The sequence below is a fragment of the Opisthocomus hoazin genome, chromosome 16 (genome assembly GCF_030867145.1).
Source record: "Opisthocomus hoazin isolate bOpiHoa1 chromosome 16, bOpiHoa1.hap1, whole genome shotgun sequence".
In the NCBI taxonomy this organism is placed as follows: Eukaryota; Metazoa; Chordata; class Aves; order Opisthocomiformes; family Opisthocomidae; genus Opisthocomus; species Opisthocomus hoazin.
In genome coordinates this window covers 6,410,814-6,424,954 of record NC_134429.1, presented here as the reverse complement: position 1 = coordinate 6,424,954, position 14,141 = coordinate 6,410,814, and positions in this window count along the sequence as shown.

The window sequence follows — 14,141 nt, the reverse complement described above, 5'->3', positions numbered from 1 at the left end:
CTCAGCCTCATCTGCCCATGGCACTGCCTGCACAGAGACACAGAGACTGGGGCTGCTTGCTTGTCTTACTCCCTTAAACTTCAAACGTACATTAGGTGGTCCTTGCCAGCCAACTCCAGCAACCCTGCTACGAAAATGCGAACGTCTGCAGATAGCTCTCAGGCAGAAAGAGCTAGCCTGGAAAGCTGTTGCTCAGCCTCATCTGCCCATGGCACTGCTCGCACAGAGGCACAGAGACTGGGGCTGCTTGCTTGTCTTGCTACCTCAAACTTCAAACGTAACTTAGGTGGTCCGTACCAGGAGCCTCTGGCAGCCCTGTTCCGAAAATGGGATCGTGTGCAGATAGCTCGCCGGTAGAAAGAGCTAGCCTGGAAAGCTGTTGCTGAGCCTCATCAGCCCATGGCACTGCTCGCACAGAGGCAGAGAGACTGGGGCTTCTTGCTTGTCTTGTCACCTCAAAATTCAAACGTAGATTTGGAGGTTCGTTCAGGGGGCCTCTGGCAGCCCTGTTCCGAAAATGGGATCGTGTGCAGATAGCTCGCCGGCAGAAAGAGCTAGCCTGGAAAGCTGTTGCTGAGCCTCATCTGCCCATGGCACTGCTCGCACAGAGGCACAGAGACTGGGGCTGCTTGCTTGTCTTGCCACCTCAAACTTCAAACGTAGCTTAGGTGGTCCTTGCCAGGAGCCTCTGGCAGCGCTGCTTTGAAAATGCGAACGTCTGCAGATAGCTCGCAGGCAGAAAAAGCTAGCGTGGAAAGCTGTTGCTCAGCCTCATCTACCCATGGCACTGCTCGTTCAGAGGCACAGAGACTGGGGCTGCTTGCTTGTCTTGCCCCTCAAACTTCAAACGTAGTTTAGGTGGTCCACGCCGGGAGCCTCTGGCAGCGCTGCTCTGAAAATGCGAACGTCTGCAGATAGCTCGCAGCCAGAAAGAGCTAGCCTGGAAAGCTGTTGCTCAGCCTCATCTGCCCATGGCACTGCTCGCACAGAGGCACAGAGACTGGGGCTGCTTGCTTGTCTTGACAACTCAAACTTCAAACGTAACTTAGGTGGTCCGTGCCGGGCGCCTCCGGCAGCCCTGCTCCGAAAATGCGAACGTCTGCAGATAGCTCGCATCCAGAAAGAGCTAGCCTGCAAAGCTGTTGCTCAGCCTCATCTGCCCATGGCACTGCTCGCGCAGAGGCACAGAGACTGGGGCTGCTTGCTTGTCTTGACCCCTCAAACTTCAAACGAAACATAAGTGGTCCGTGCCGGCCAAATCCGGCAGCCCTGCTCTGAAAATGCGAACGTCTGCAGATAGCTCGCAGCCAGAAAGAGCTAGCCTGGAAAGCTGTTGCTCAGCCTCATCTGCCCATGGCACTGCTCGCACAGAGGCACAGAGACTGGGGCTGCTTGCTTGTCTTGACCCCTCAGACTTCAAACGTATCTTAGGTGGTCCGTGCCAGCCAACTCCAGCAACCCTGCTCCGAAAATGCGAACGTCTGCAGATGGCTCGCAGGCAGAAAGAGCTAGCCTGGAAAGCTGTTGCTCAGCCTCATCTCCCATGGCACTGCTCGCACAGAGGCAGAGAGACTGGGGCTTCTTGCTTGTCTTGTCACCTCAAAATTCAAACGTAGATTTGGAGGTTCGTTCAGGGGGCCTCTGGCAGCCCTGTTCCGAAAATGTGAACGTCTGCAGATAGCTCGCCGGCAGAAAGAGCTAGCCTGGAAAGCTGTTGCTGAGCCTCATCTGCCCATGGCACTGCTCGCACAGAGGCACAGAGACTGGGGCTGCTTGCTTGTCTTGCCACCTCAAACTTCAAACGTAGCTTAGGTGGTCCTTGCCAGGAGCCTCTGGCAGCGCTGCTTTGAAAATGCGAACGTCTGCAGATAGCTCGCAGGCAGAAAAAGCTAGCGTGGAAAGCTGTTGCTCAGCCTCATCTACCCATGGCACTGCTCGTTCAGAGGCACAGAGACTGGGGCTGCTTGCTTGTCTTGCCCCTCAAACTTCAAACGTAGTTTAGGTGGTCCACGCCGGGAGCCTCTGGCAGCGCTGCTGTGAAAATGCGAACGTCTGCAGATAGCTCGCAGCCAGAAAGAGCTAGCCTGGAAAGCTGTTGCTCAGCCTCATCTGCCCATGGCACTGCTCGCACAGAGGCACAGAGACTGGGGCTGCTTGCTTGTCTTGACAACTCAAACTTCAAACGTAACTTAGGTGGTCCGTGCCGGGCGCCTCCGGCAGCCCTGCTCCGAAAATGCGAACGTCTGCAGATAGCTCGCATCCAGAAAGAGCTAGCCTGCAAAGCTGTTGCTCAGCCTCATCTGCCCATGGCACTGCTCGCGCAGAGGCACAGAGACTGGGGCTGCTTGCTTGTCTTGACCCCTCAAACTTCAAACGAAACATAAGTGGTCCGTGCCGGCCAAATCCGGCAGCCCTGCTCTGAAAATGCGAACGTCTGCAGATAGCTCGCAGCCAGAAAGAGCTAGCCTGGAAAGCTGTTGCTCAGCCTCATCTGCCCATGGCACTGCTCGCACAGAGGCACAGAGACTGGGGCTGCTTGCTTGTCTTGACCCCTCAGACTTCAAACGTATCTTAGGTGGTCCGTGCCAGCCAACTCCAGCAACCCTGCTCCGAAAATGCGAACGTCTGCAGATGGCTCGCAGGCAGAAAGAGCTAGCCTGGAAAGCTGTTGCTCAGCCTCATCTGCCCATGGCACTGCTCGCACAGAGGCACAGAGACTGGGGCTTCTTGCTTGTCTTGCCACCTCAAACTTCAAACGCAGATTTGGAGGTTCGTTCAGGGGGCCTCTGGCAGCCCTGTTCCGAAAATGCAAACGTCTGCAGATAGCTCTCAGCCAGAATGAGCTAGCGTGGAAAGCTGTTGCTCAGCCTCATCTGCCCATGGCACTGCTCGCACAGAGGCACAGAGCCTGGGGCTGCTTGCTTGTCTTGCCCCGTTAAAGTTCAAAAGTATCTTAACTTTTCCGTGCAGGGGGCTCCGGCAGCTCTGCTCCGAAAATGCGAACGTCTGCAGATAGCTCTCAGCCAGAATGAGCTACCGTGGAAAGCTGTTGCTCAGCCTCATCTGCCCATGGCACTGCTCGCACAGAGGCACAGAGACTGGGGCTGCTTGCTTTTCTTGCCCCCTCACACTTCAAACGTAGCTTAGGTGGTCCGTGCCGGGCGCCTCCGGCAGCCCTGTTCCGAAAATGGAAAGGTCTGCAGATAGCTCGCCGGCAGAAAGTGTTAGCCTGGAAAGCTCTTGCTGAGCCTCATCTGCCCATGGCACTGCTCGCACAGAGGCCCAGAGACTGGGGCTGCTTCCTTGTCTTGCATCCTCAAACTTCAAAGGTATCTTAGGTGGTCCGTGCAGGGGGCCTCCGGCAGCCCTGCTCCGAAAATGCGAACGTCTGCAGATAGCTCGGAGCCAGAAAGAGCTAGCCTGTAAAGCTGTTGCTCAGCCTCATCTGCCCATGGCACTGCTCGCACAGAGGCACAGAGACTGGGGCTGCTTGCTTGTCTTACTCCCTTAAACTTCAAACGTACATTAGGTGGTCCGTGCCAGCAAACTCCAGCAGCCCTGCTCCGAAAATGCGAACGTCTGCAGATACCTCTCAGCCAGAATGAGCTACCGTGGAAAGCTGTTGCTCAGCCTCATCTGCCCATGGCACTGCTCGCACAGAGGCCCAGAGACTGGGGCTGCTTCCTTGTCTTGCATCCTGAAACTTCAAAGGTATCTTAGGTGGTCCGTGCAGGGGGCCTCCGGCAGCCCTGCTCCGAAAATGCGAACGTCTGCAGATAGCTCGGAGCCGGAAAGAGCTAGCCTGTAAAGCTGTTGCTCAGCCTCATCTGCCCATGGCACTGCTCGCACAGAGGCACGGAGACTGGGGCTGCTTGCTTGTCTTACTCCCTTAAACTTCAAACGTACATTAGGTGGTCCGTGCCAGCAAATTCCAGCAGCCCTGCTCTGTAAATGCGAACGTCTGCAGATAGCTCTCAGCCAGAATGAGCTACCGTGGAAAGCTGTTGCTCAGCCTCATCTGCCCATGGCACTGCTCGCACAGAGGCACAGAGCCTGGCGCTGCTTGCTTGTCTTGCCCCGTTAAAGTTCAAAAGTATCTTAACTTTTCCGTGCAGGGGGCTCCGGCAGCCCTGCTCCAAAAAGGCGAACGTCTGCAGATAGCTCGCCGTCAGAAAGCGCTAGCCTGGAAAGATGTTGCTCAGCCTCATCTGCCCATGGCACTGCTCGCACAGAGGCCCAGAGACTGGGGCTGCTTCCTTGTCTTGCAACCTCAAACTTCAAACGTAGCTTAGGTGGTCCGTGCAGGGGGCCTCCGGCAGCCCTGCTCCGAAAATGCGAACGTCTGCAGATAGCTCGGAGCCAGAAAGAGCTAGCCTGGAAAGCTGTTGCTCAGCCTCATCTGCCCATGGCACTGCTCGCACAGAGGCACAGAGACTGGGGCTGCTTGCTTGTCTTACTCCCTTAAACTTCAAACGTACATTAGGTGGTCCGTGCCAGCAAACTCCAGCAGCCCTGCTCCGAAAATGCGAATGTCTGCAGATAGCTCTCAGCCAGAAAGAGCTAGCCTGGAAAGCTGTTGCTCAGCCTCATCTGCCCATGGCACTGCTCGCACAGAGGCACAGAGACTGGGGCTGCTTGCTTGTCTTGCCACCTCAAACTTCAAACGTATCTTAGGTGGTCCGTGCAGGGGGCCTCCGGCAGCCCTGCTCCGAAAATGGGAACGTCTGCAGATAGCTCGCCGTCAGAAAGCGCTAGCCTGGAAAGATGTTGCTCAGCCTCATCTGCCCATGGCACTGCTCGCACAGAGGCACAGAGACTGCGGCTTCTTGCTTGTCTTGCCACCTCAAACTTCAAACGTAACTTAGGTGGTCCGTGCGGGGAGCCTCTGGCAGCCCTGCTCTGAAAATGCGAACGTCTGCAGTTAGCTGGCAGCCAGAAAGGGCTAGCGTGGAAAGCTGTTGCTCAGCCTCATCTGCCCATGGCACTGCTTGCACAGAGACACAGAGACTGGGGCTGCTTGCTTGTCTTACTCCCTTAAACTTCAAACGTACATTAGGTGGTCCTTGCCAGCCAACTCCAGCAACCCTGCTCCGAAAATGCGAACGTCTGCAGATAGCTCTCAGCCAGAAAGAGCTAGCCTGGAAAGCTGTTGCTCAGCCTCATCTGCCCATGGCACTGCTCGCACAGAGGCACAGAGACTGGGGCTGCTTGCTTGTCTTGCCACCTCAAACTTCAAACGTAACTTAGGTGGTCCGTACCAGGAGCCTCTGGCAGCCCTGTTCCGAAAATGGGATCGTGTGCAGATAGCTCGCCGGTAGAAAGAGCTAGCCTGGAAAGCTGTTGCTGAGCCTCATCAGCCCATGGCACTGCTCGCACAGAGGCACAGAGACTGGGACTGCTTGCTTGTCTTGCCCCGTTAAAGTTCAAAAGTATCTTAATTTTTCCTTGCAGGTTGCCTCCGGCAGCTCTGCTCAGAAAATGCGAACGTCTGCAGATAGCTCGCCGGCAGAAAGAGCTAGCCTGGAAAGCTGTTGCTGAGCCTCATCTGCCCACGGCACTGCTCGCACAGAGGCACAGAGACTGGGGCTGCTTGCTTGTCTTGAAACCTCAAACTTCAAACGTAGCTTAGGTGGTCCTTGCCAGGAGCCTCTGGCAGCGCTGCTTTGAAAATGCGAACGTCGGCAGATAGCTCGCAGGCAGAAAAAGCTAGCGTGGAAAGCTGTTGCTCAGCCTCATCTACCCATGGCACTGCTCGTTCAGAGGCACAGAGACTGGGGCTGCTTGCTTGTCTTGCCCCTCAAACTTCAAACGTAGTTTAGGTGGTCCACGCCGGGAGCCTCTGGCAGCGCTGCTCTGAAAATGCGAACGTCTGCAGATAGCTCGCAGCCAGAAAGAGCTAGCCTGGAAAGCTGTTGCTGAGCCTCATCTGCCCATGGCACTGCTCGCACAGAGGCACAGAGACTGGGGCTGCTTGCTTGTCTTGACAACTCAAACTTCAAACGTAACTTAGGTGGTCCGTGCCGGGCGCCTCCGGCAGCCCTGCTCCAAAAATGCGAACGTCTGCAGATAGCTCGCATCCAGAAAGAGCTAGCCTGGAAAGCTGTTGCTCAGCCTCATCTGCCCATGGCACTGCTCGCACAGAGGCACAGAGACTGGGGCTGCTTGCTTTTCTTGCCCCCTCACACTTCAAACGTAGCTTAGGTGGTCCGTGCCGGGCGCCTCCGGCAGCCCTGTTCCGAAAATGGGAAGGTCTGCAGATAGCTCGCCGGCAGAAAGTGTTAGCCTGGAAAGCTCTTTGTGAGCCTCATCTGCCCATGGCACTGCTCGCACAGAGGCCCAGAGACTGGGGCTGCTTCCTTGTCTTGCATCCTCAAACTTCAAAGGTATCTTAGGTGGTCCGTGCAGGAGGCCTCCGGCAGCCCTGCTACGAAAATGCGAACGTCTGCAGATAGCTCGGAGCCAGAAAGAGCTAGCCTGTAAAGCTGTTGCTCAGCCTCATCTGCCCATGGCACTGCTCGCACAGAGGCACAGAGACTGGGGCTGCTTGCTTGTCTTACTCCCTTAAACTTCAAATGTACATTAGGTGGTCCTTGCCAGCCAACTCCAGCAACCCTGCTCCGAAAATGCGAACGTCTGCAGATAGCTCTCAGCCAGAAAGAGCTAGCCTGGAAAGCTGTTGCTCAGCCTCATCTGCCCATGGCACTGCTCTCACAGAGGCACAGAGACTGGGGCTGCTTGCTTGTCTTGCCACCTCAAACTTCAAACGTAACTTAGGTGGTCCGTACCAGGAGCCTCTGGCAGCCCTGTTCCGAAAATGGGATCGTGTGCAGATAGCTCGCCGGTAGAAAGAGCTAGCCTGGAAAGCTGTTGCTGAGCCTCATCAGCCCATGGCACTGCTCGCACAGAGGCACAGAGACTGGGACTGCTTGCTTGTCTTGCCCCGTTAAAGTTCAAAAGTATCTTAATTTTTCCTTGCAGGTTGCCTCCGGCAGCTCTGCTCAGAAAATGCGAACGTCTGCAGATAGCTCGCAGCGAGAAAGAGCTAGCCTGGAAAGCTGTTGCTCAGCCTCATCTGCCCATGGCACTGCTCGCACAGAGGCAGAGAGACAGGGGCTTCTTGCTTGTCTTGTCACCTCAAAATTCAAACGTAGATTTGGAGGTTCGTTCAGGGGGCCTCTGGCAGCCCTGTTCCGAAAATGCGAACGTCTGCAGATAGCTCGCCGGCAGAAAGAGCTAGCCTGGAAAGCTGTTGCTGAGCCTCATCTGCCCATGGCACTGCTCGCACAGAGGCACAGAGACTGGGGCTGCTTGCTTGTCTTGAAACCTCAAACTTCAAACGTAGCTTAGGTGGTCCTTGCCAGGAGCCTCTGGCAGCGCTGCTTTGAAAATGCGAACGTCGGCAGATAGCTCGCAGGCAGAAAAAGCTAGCGTGGAAAGCTGTTGCTCAGCCTCATCTACCCATGGCACTGCTCGTTCAGAGGCACAGAGACTGGGGCTGCTTGCTTGTCTTGCCCCTCAAACTTCAAACGTAGTTTAGGTGGTCCACGCCGGGAGCCTCTGGCAGCGCTGCTCTGAAAATGCGAACGTCTGCAGATAGCTCGCAGCCAGAAAGAGCTAGCCTGGAAAGGTGTTGCTCAGCCTCATCTGCCCATGGCACTGCTCGCACAGAGGCACAGAGACTGGGGCTGCTTGCTTGTCTTGACAACTCAAACTTCAAACGTAACTTAGGTGGTCCGTGCCGGGCGCCTCCGGCAGCCCTGCTCCAAAAATGCGAACGTCTGCAGATAGCTCTCAGCCAGAATGAGCTACCGTGGAAAGCTGTTGCTCAGCCTCATCTGCCCATGGCACTGCTCGCACAGAGGCACAGAGCCTGGCGCTGCTTGCTTGTCTTGCCCCGTTAAAGTTCAAAAGTATCTTAACTTTTCCGTGCAGGGGGCTCCGGCAGCCCTGCTCCAAAAAGGCGAACGTCTGCAGATAGCTCGCCGTCAGAAAGCGCTAGCCTGGAAAGATGTTGCTCAGCCTCATCTGCCCATGGCACTGCTCGCACAGAGGCCCAGAGACTGGGGCTGCTTCCTTGTCTTGCAACCTCAAACTTCAAACGTAGCTTAGGTGGTCCGTGCAGGGGGCCTCCGGCAGCCCTGCTCCGAAAATGCGAACGTCTGCAGATAGCTCGGAGCCAGAAAGAGCTAGCCTGGAAAGCTGTTGCTCAGCCTCATCTGCCCATGGCACTGCTCGCACAGAGGCACAGAGACTGGGGCTGCTTGCTTGTCTTACTCCCTTAAACTTCAAACGTACATTAGGTGGTCCGTGCCAGCAAACTCCAGCAGCCCTGCTCCGAAAATGCGAATGTCTGCAGATAGCTCTCAGCCAGAAAGAGCTAGCCTGGAAAGCTGTTGCTCAGCCTCATCTGCCCATGGCACTGCTCGCACAGAGGCACAGAGACTGGGGCTGCTTGCTTGTCTTGCCACCTCAAACTTCAAACGTATCTTAGGTGGTCCGTGCAGGGGGCCTCCGGCAGCCCTGCTCCGAAAATGGGAACGTCTGCAGATAGCTCGCCGTCAGAAAGCGCTAGCCTGGAAAGATGTTGCTCAGCCTCATCTGCCCATGGCACTGCTCGCACAGAGGCACAGAGACTGCGGCTTCTTGCTTGTCTTGCCACCTCAAACTTCAAACGTAACTTAGGTGGTCCGTGCGGGGAGCCTCTGGCAGCCCTGCTCTGAAAATGCGAACGTCTGCAGTTAGCTGGCAGCCAGAAAGGGCTAGCGTGGAAAGCTGTTGCTCAGCCTCATCTGCCCATGGCACTGCTTGCACAGAGACACAGAGACTGGGGCTGCTTGCTTGTCTTACTCCCTTAAACTTCAAACGTACATTAGGTGGTCCTTGCCAGCCAACTCCAGCAACCCTGCTCCGAAAATGCGAACGTCTGCAGATAGCTCTCAGCCAGAAAGAGCTAGCCTGGAAAGCTGTTGCTCAGCCTCATCTGCCCATGGCACTGCTCGCACAGAGGCACAGAGACTGGGGCTGCTTGCTTGTCTTGCCACCTCAAACTTCAAACGTAACTTAGGTGGTCCGTACCAGGAGCCTCTGGCAGCCCTGTTCCGAAAATGGGATCGTGTGCAGATAGCTCGCCGGTAGAAAGAGCTAGCCTGGAAAGCTGTTGCTGAGCCTCATCAGCCCATGGCACTGCTCGCACAGAGGCACAGAGACTGGGACTGCTTGCTTGTCTTGCCCCGTTAAAGTTCAAAAGTATCTTAATTTTTCCTTGCAGGTTGCCTCCGGCAGCTCTGCTCAGAAAATGCGAACGTCTGCAGATAGCTCGCCGGCAGAAAGAGCTAGCCTGGAAAGCTGTTGCTGAGCCTCATCTGCCCACGGCACTGCTCGCACAGAGGCACAGAGACTGGGGCTGCTTGCTTGTCTTGAAACCTCAAACTTCAAACGTAGCTTAGGTGGTCCTTGCCAGGAGCCTCTGGCAGCGCTGCTTTGAAAATGCGAACGTCGGCAGATAGCTCGCAGGCAGAAAAAGCTAGCGTGGAAAGCTGTTGCTCAGCCTCATCTACCCATGGCACTGCTCGTTCAGAGGCACAGAGACTGGGGCTGCTTGCTTGTCTTGCCCCTCAAACTTCAAACGTAGTTTAGGTGGTCCACGCCGGGAGCCTCTGGCAGCGCTGCTCTGAAAATGCGAACGTCTGCAGATAGCTCGCAGCCAGAAAGAGCTAGCCTGGAAAGCTGTTGCTGAGCCTCATCTGCCCATGGCACTGCTCGCACAGAGGCACAGAGACTGGGGCTGCTTGCTTGTCTTGACAACTCAAACTTCAAACGTAACTTAGGTGGTCCGTGCCGGGCGCCTCCGGCAGCCCTGCTCCAAAAATGCGAACGTCTGCAGATAGCTCGCATCCAGAAAGAGCTAGCCTGGAAAGCTGTTGCTCAGCCTCATCTGCCCATGGCACTGCTCGCACAGAGGCACAGAGACTGGGGCTGCTTGCTTTTCTTGCCCCCTCACACTTCAAACGTAGCTTAGGTGGTCCGTGCCGGGCGCCTCCGGCAGCCCTGTTCCGAAAATGGGAAGGTCTGCAGATAGCTCGCCGGCAGAAAGTGTTAGCCTGGAAAGCTCTTTGTGAGCCTCATCTGCCCATGGCACTGCTCGCACAGAGGCCCAGAGACTGGGGCTGCTTCCTTGTCTTGCATCCTCAAACTTCAAAGGTATCTTAGGTGGTCCGTGCAGGAGGCCTCCGGCAGCCCTGCTACGAAAATGCGAACGTCTGCAGATAGCTCGGAGCCAGAAAGAGCTAGCCTGTAAAGCTGTTGCTCAGCCTCATCTGCCCATGGCACTGCTCGCACAGAGGCACAGAGACTGGGGCTGCTTGCTTGTCTTACTCCCTTAAACTTCAAATGTACATTAGGTGGTCCTTGCCAGCCAACTCCAGCAACCCTGCTCCGAAAATGCGAACGTCTGCAGATAGCTCTCAGCCAGAAAGAGCTAGCCTGGAAAGCTGTTGCTCAGCCTCATCTGCCCATGGCACTGCTCTCACAGAGGCACAGAGACTGGGGCTGCTTGCTTGTCTTGCCACCTCAAACTTCAAACGTAACTTAGGTGGTCCGTACCAGGAGCCTCTGGCAGCCCTGTTCCGAAAATGGGATCGTGTGCAGATAGCTCGCCGGTAGAAAGAGCTAGCCTGGAAAGCTGTTGCTGAGCCTCATCAGCCCATGGCACTGCTCGCACAGAGGCACAGAGACTGGGACTGCTTGCTTGTCTTGCCCCGTTAAAGTTCAAAAGTATCTTAATTTTTCCTTGCAGGTTGCCTCCGGCAGCTCTGCTCAGAAAATGCGAACGTCTGCAGATAGCTCGCAGCGAGAAAGAGCTAGCCTGGAAAGCTGTTGCTCAGCCTCATCTGCCCATGGCACTGCTCGCACAGAGGCAGAGAGACAGGGGCTTCTTGCTTGTCTTGTCACCTCAAAATTCAAACGTAGATTTGGAGGTTCGTTCAGGGGGCCTCTGGCAGCCCTGTTCCGAAAATGCGAACGTCTGCAGATAGCTCGCCGGCAGAAAGAGCTAGCCTGGAAAGCTGTTGCTGAGCCTCATCTGCCCATGGCACTGCTCGCACAGAGGCACAGAGACTGGGGCTGCTTGCTTGTCTTGAAACCTCAAACTTCAAACGTAGCTTAGGTGGTCCTTGCCAGGAGCCTCTGGCAGGGCTGCTTTGAAAATGCGAACGTCGGCAGATAGCTCGCAGGCAGAAAAAGCTAGCGTGGAAAGCTGTTGCTCAGCCTCATCTACCCATGGCACTGCTCGTTCAGAGGCACAGAGACTGGGGCTGCTTGCTTGTCTTGCCCCTCAAACTTCAAACGTAGTTTAGGTGGTCCACGCCGGGAGCCTCTGGCAGCGCTGCTCTGAAAATGCGAACGTCTGCAGATAGCTCGCAGCCAGAAAGAGCTAGCCTGGAAAGGTGTTGCTCAGCCTCATCTGCCCATGGCACTGCTCGCACAGAGGCACAGAGACTGGGGCTGCTTGCTTGTCTTGACAACTCAAACTTCAAACGTAACTTAGGTGGTCCGTGCCGGGCGCCTCCGGCAGCCCTGCTCCAAAAATGCGAACGTCTGCAGATAGCTCGCATCCAGAAAGAGCTAGCCTGTAAAGCTGTTGCTCAGCCTCATCTGCCCATGGCACTGCTCGCACAGAGGCACAGAGACTGGGGCTGCTTGCTTTTCTTGCCCCCTCACACTTCAAACGTAGCTTAGGTGGTCCGTACCGGGCGCCTCCGGCAGCCCTGTTCCGAAAATGGGAAGGTCTGCAGATAGCTCGCCGGCAGAAAGTGTTAGCCTGGAAAGCTCTTTCTGAGCCTCATCTGCCCATGGCACTGCTCGCACAGAGGCCCAGAGACTGGGGCTGCTTCCTTGTCTTGCATCCTCAAACTTCAAAGGTATCTTAGGTGGTCCGTGCAGGAGGCCTCCGGCAGCCCTGCTCCGAAAATGCGAACGTCTGCAGATAGCTCGCAGCCAGAAAGAGCTAGCCTGTAAAGCTGTTGCTCAGCCTCATCTGCCCATGGCACTGCTCGCACAGAGGCACAGAGACTGGGGCTGCTTGCTTGTCTTGCAACCTCAAACTTCAAACGTATCTTAGGTGGTCCGTGCAGGGGGCCTCCGGCAGCCCTGCTCCGAAAATGCGAACGTCTGCAGATAGCTCGCAGCGAGAAAGAGCTAGCCTGGAAAGCTGTTGCTCAGCCTCATCTGCCCATGGCACTGCTCGCACAGAGGCACAGAGACTGGGGCTGCTTGCTTGTCTTGCCACCTCAAAATTCAAACGTAGATTTGGAGGTTCGTTCAGGGGGCCTCTGGCAGCCCAGTTCCGAAAATGGGAACGTCTGCAGATAGCTCGCCGGCAGAAAGAGCTAGCCTGGAAAGCTGTTGCTGAGCCTCATCTGCCCATGGCACTGCTCGCACAGAGGCACAGAGACTGGGGCTGCTTGCTTGTCTTGCAACCTCAAACTTCAAACGTATCTTAGGTGGTCCGTGCAGGGGGCCTCCGGCAGCCCTGTTCCGAAAATGGGAACGTCTGCAGATAGCTCGCCGGCAGAAAGAGCTAGCCTGTAAAGCTGTTGCTCAGCCTCATCTGCCCATGGCACTGCTCGCACAGAGGCACAGAGACTGGGGCTGCTTGCTTGTCTTGCCCCCTCAAACTTCAAACGTAGTTTAGGTGGTCCACGCGGGGAGATTCTGGCAGCCCTGCTCTGAAAATGCGAACGTCTGCAGTTAGCTCGCAGCCTTAAAGGGCTAGAGTGGAAAGCTGTTGCTCAGCCTCATCTGCCCATGGCACTGCTCGCACAGAGGCACAGAGACTGGGGCTGCTTGCTTGTCTTGACCCCTCAAACGTCAAACGTAGCTTAGGTGGTCCGTGCAGGGGGCCTCCGGCAGGTCTGCTCCGAAAATGCGAACGTCTGCAGATGGCTCGCAGGCAGAAAGAGCTAGCCTGGAAAGCTGTTGCTCAGCCTCATCTGCCCATGGCACTGCTCGCACAGAGGCACAGAGACTGGGGCTTCTTGCATGTCTTGCCACCTCAAACTTCAAACGTAGTTTAGGTGGTCCACGCCGGGAGCCTCTGGCAGCGCTGCTCTGAAAATGCGAACGTCTGCAGATAGCTCGCAGCCAGAAAGAGCTAGCCTGGAAAGGTGTTGCTCAGCCTCATCTGCCCATGGCACTGCTCGCACAGAGGCACAGAGACTGGGGCTGCTTGCTTGTCTTGACAACTCAAACTTCAAACGTAACTTAGGTGGTCCGTGCCGGGCGCCTCCGGCAGCCCTGCTCCAAAAATGCGAACGTCTGCAGATAGCTCGCATCCAGAAAGAGCTAGCCTGGAAAGCTGTTGCTCAGCCTCATCTGCCCATGGCACTGCTCGCACAGAGGCACAGAGACTGGGGCTGCTTGCTTTTCTTGCCCCCTCACACTTCAAACGTAGCTTAGGTGGTCCGTGCCGGGCGCCTCCGGCAGCCCTGTTCCGAAAATGGGAAGGTCTGCAGATAGCTCGCCGGCAGAAAGTGTTAGCCTGGAAAGCTCTTTCTGAGCCTCATCTGCCCATGGCACTGCTCGCACAGAGGCACAGAGACTGGGGCTTCTTGCATGTCTTGCATCCTCAAACTTCAAAGGTATCTTAGGTGGTCCGTGCAGGAGGCCTCTGGCAGCCCTGCTCCGAAAATGCGAACGTCTGCAGATAGCTCGCAGCCAGAAAGAGCTAGCCTGTAAAGCTGTTGCTCAGCCTCATCTGCCCATGGCACTGCTCGAACAGAGGCACAGAGACTGGGGCTGCTTGCTTGTCTTGCAACCTCAAACTTCAAACGTATCTTAGGTGGTCCGTGCAGGGGGCCTCCGGCAGCCCTGCTCCGAAAATGCGAACGTCTGCAGATAGCTCGCAGCGAGAAAGAGCTAGCCTGGAAAGCTGTTGCTCAGCCTCATCTGCCCATGGCACTGCTCGCACAGAGGCACAGAGACTGGGGCTGCTTGCTTGTCTTGCCACCTCAAAATTCAAACGTAGATTTGGAGGTTCGTTCAGGGGGCCTCTGGCAGCCCAGTTCCGAAAATGGGAACGTCTGCAGATAGCTCGCCGGCAGAAAGAGCTAGCCTGGAAAGCTGTTGCTGAGCCTCATCTGCCC